The sequence below is a fragment of the Theropithecus gelada genome, chromosome 5 (genome assembly GCF_003255815.1).
Source record: "Theropithecus gelada isolate Dixy chromosome 5, Tgel_1.0, whole genome shotgun sequence".
Lineage (NCBI taxonomy): Eukaryota > Metazoa > Chordata > Mammalia > Primates > Cercopithecidae > Theropithecus > Theropithecus gelada.
In genome coordinates this window covers 68,116,677-68,120,942 of record NC_037672.1, presented here as the reverse complement: position 1 = coordinate 68,120,942, position 4,266 = coordinate 68,116,677, and positions in this window count along the sequence as shown.

Genomic DNA, 4,266 nt, shown 5'->3' with positions numbered 1-4,266 from the left:
AAGGGTACATTACCACTGACCCTGCAGAAATACAGAAAGAAAAATCATCCACTACTATGAACACCTCTATGCATACAAACTAGAAAATCTGGAAGAAATGGATAAATTCCTGCACACATACACCCTCCCAAGACTAAACCAGGAAAAATGTTAATCCCTGAACATACCAATAATAAGTTCCAAAATCAAATCAGTAACAAAAAGTCAACCAATCAAAAAAAGTCAGGACCCAACAGATTCACAGCAGAATTCTACCATATGTGTAAAGAAGAGCCGTTACCATTTCTACCAAAATTATTCCAAAAATATTGACAAAGCAGCTCCTCTCTAGCTCATTCTATGAGGCCAGCATCAGTTGGATACCAAAACCTGACAGAGACACAACAAAAAAAGAAAACTTCAGGTCAATATCTTTGATGAACATTGATACAAAAATCCTCAACAAAATACTGGCAAACCAAATCCAGCAGCACATCAAAAAGCTTATACAACATGATCAAGTAGGCTTTATCCTTGGGATAAAGGATGGGTCAACATATGAAAATCCAATAAATGTGATTCATCACATAAACAGAACTAAAGATAAAACCCACATGATTATTCCAATAGATGCAGAAACAGCTTTTGATAAAATTCAATATCTTTTCATACTAAAAACCCTCAATAAAATAGACATTGAAAGGACATACTTTAAAATAATAATAGCCATCTATGACAAACCTGCTGTCAGCATCACACTGAATGAGCAAAAGCTGGAAGCATTCTCCTTTAAAACAAACACAAAGATGCCCTGTCTTATCACTTTTAGTTAACATAGTATTGACCAGGCAACAGAAAGAATAAAAGGCATCCAAATAGGAAGAAAGAAAGTTAAACTATCCCTGTTTGTAGATGCCATGATTCTGTATCTAGAAAACTTCATAATCTCGGCACAAAATCTCCTTCAGCTGATAAACAACTTCAGCAAAATCTCAGGATACAAAATCAATTGTGAAAATTATTAACATTCCTGTACATCAACAACAGTCAAGCTGAAAGCCAAATCAGGAGTGCAATCCCATTCACAATTGCCACAAAAGAATAAAATACCTAGGAATACTATTAGATCTCTACACTTAGAATTACAAAACTCTGCTCAAAGAAATCAGAGATGGCACAAATGGAAAAACTTTCCATGCTCATTGTTGGGAAGAATCAATATTGTTAAAATGGCTGAACTGCTCAAAGCAATGTACAAATTCAGTGTTATTTCTGTCAAACTACCGATGACTTACTTCATAGAACTAGGAAAAACTATTTTAAAATTTATATAAAAGCTAAAAAGAGCCCGGATAGCCAAGGTAACCCTAAGCAAAAATAATAAAGCTGGAGGTAGCTTGTTGCCTGACTTTAAATTATACTATAAGTCTATGTTAACCAAGACAGTCTGGTACTGGTTTAAAAAACAAAACAAAACATATAGACCAATGGAACAGAATAGAGAGCCAGAAATAGTGCTGCACATCTAAAATCATTGGATCATTGACAAACCTGATAAAACCAAGCAATGGTGAAATGACTTCCTATTCAATAAGTTGTACTGGGATAATTGGCAAACCATATGCAGAAGATCAAAACAGAACTCCTTCGTTAGACCAGATAGAAAAATCAACTCAAGATGGGTTAAAGACTTAAATATAAAACCTAAAACTATATAAACCCTGGAAGATAAAATTCAATACCATTCAGGAAATAGGAATGGGAAAATATTTGTGACAGACACCAAAAACAATTGCAAGAAAAGCAAAAATTCACAAATGGGATCTAATTAAAATAAAGAGCTTCTGCACAGCAAAGAAACTGTCAACAGAGTAAACAGACATTATACAGAATAGGAGAAAATATTTGCAAACTGTGCATCTGGCAAAGGTCTAATATCCAGAATCTAAAAGGAACTTAAAGAAATTTACTAGCAAAAACCAAACAACCCCCTTAAAAAGTGGGTAAATGACATAAACAGACACTTTTCAAAAAAAGATATATATGTGGCTGAAAAGCATATGAAAAAATGCTCAGCATCACTAAACATTAGAGAAATGAAAATCAAACCAACAATATGACATCATCTCACACCAGTTTGAATGACTTTTATTAAAAAGTAAAAAAATAACTTTCATGTTAGACAGCCATGGCGAATACCTTTTTGCATTGTATTACCTGGATTCTTTCAGCCACCTGTATCTAAATGTCAAAATCTCTTGCTAGACTTTGGAAATTTTCATCTTTTATTTCATTAAATAGATTTTCTAATCTTTGTTTCTTCACCCTTAGTAATACTGATAATTTGTTTATCTTGTCATGTTATGTTGTCCCAAATGTCACAGAGGCTTTACTTTTTCTTTTTTATTATTTTTTCTTTACTTTTGTCTGACTGGATTATTTCAAGAGACCTATCTTCAAGTTCTAAGATTCTTTCTTCTGCTTGATCTAGTCTACTGTTGACCCTTTCAAATGTCTTTTGTATTTCCTTTAATGGATTCTTCATTTTTAAAATTTTTATTTGGTTCCTATTGAAAATATCTATCTCTGATAAATTTCTCATTCATATTCTGAATTTTTAAAAGTTTCTTTGTATTATTTTTCAGAATTCTCTTGAATATCACTGAGATTCCCTTAAAATCAATGTTTTTGGCCGGGCATTATGGCTCACACCTCAGTACTTTGGGAGGCTGAGGTGAGTGGATCTCTCAGCCTCAGGAGTTTGAGACCAGCATAGGTGACATGGTGAAACCCTACCTCTACAAAAAAAGAAAAAAAAAAATTAGCCAAGCATGATGGCACATGCCTGTAGTCCCAGATACTTGGGAGGCTGAGGTGAGAGGATTGCTTGAGTCCAGGAGTTGGAGGTTGCAGTGAGCTGAAATCACACTTCTGTACTCCAGCCCTGGGCAACACAGTGAGATCCTGTCTCAGAAAAAAAAAAAAAAAAAAAGAAAAAGAAAAAAAAAATCAATATTTTGAAAAAAACAATATTTTGAATTCTTTATTGGGAAATGAAATTTTCTTTTTGATTAACATCTATTGGCCGGGCATGGTGGCTCATGACTGTAATCCCAACACTTTGGGAAGCCAAGGCATGCAGATCCCCTGAGGTCAGGAGTTCAAGACCAGCCTGGCCAACATGGTGAAACCCCATCTCTACTAAAAATACAAAAATTAGCTGGGCACAGTGGCACATGCCTGTAGTCCCAGCTGCTGGGAAGGCTGAGACAGGAGAATTGCTTGAATCCAGGAGGTGGAGCTGCAGTGAACAGAGATTATGCCACTGCATTCCAGCCTGGGCAACAGAGTCACACTCCATCTCAGGAAAAAAAAAAAAAAAAAAAAAAAAAAGATCTATTGCTGGATAATTAATGTGTTCCTTTGGAGGTGTCACATTTTCTTGCTTTTTATGTTTCCAGCATGCCTACATTGACGTCCACACATGTAGTACAACAGTTCCTTCTTTCTGTTTTGACGTTTAGTAGAGGAGGACTTTTTTCTGAAGATGTATCTATGGTATTCAGTGGGTAGGGCACTTTGGCTGTGATTCTGGGTACACAGTAACATAGTCTCTGGGTGATTTATTTGGCTGTAAACAACATTGGTAGTATTTGTGATTTCCTTCATGAGTTAGGGTGCAGTCATTAATGGAGACTGGTGAAATTTTGCTGTGGACTAGTATGTTTTATGGGCCAGTCTTTAGGCCACAGCAGTGGTAGCAGTTGGTTGAGTATGCCTATCTTTATGCCCTAGGGAAGTGGACACTGCTACATGTCTTGGTTTTTACCAGTGTGTTAATTCTTGGGCCTCTAGGCAGCATGCTTGGAGGTCGGTAGTGGCAATGGTACATCAGTTGGTGGGCAGGTTCTCAGGCCTCGGGGCAGTTGGCGTGACATGGGCATTCAAAGTAGCACTGGAAAGAAGATTCTCTGGGTCCCTAGCAGTGTGTATTGATGTTGGCAGTGGCTACAGTGGGCTGGGTGCACCAGTATCCAGGCCCACAGGATATCCATTTGGGAGGTAGGTGCCAGTTGAGGTGGTAGAAGCTAGGAGTTTAGACCACACCCCAGGCCCCTGGAAGAGTTACTTAAGTTCCCAGGGTGGTGGATAGGGTTGGACAGTCTCCGGGACCCCAAGCTATGTGCTTTGGTGAAGAGGTGGGGGTGCGGCTAGGTTGGATAGCTTGTGCTCAGGCACCCTGATTGTGAGAGTAGGCACTAGACATGGCGGGCAAGAGCAGAGCAA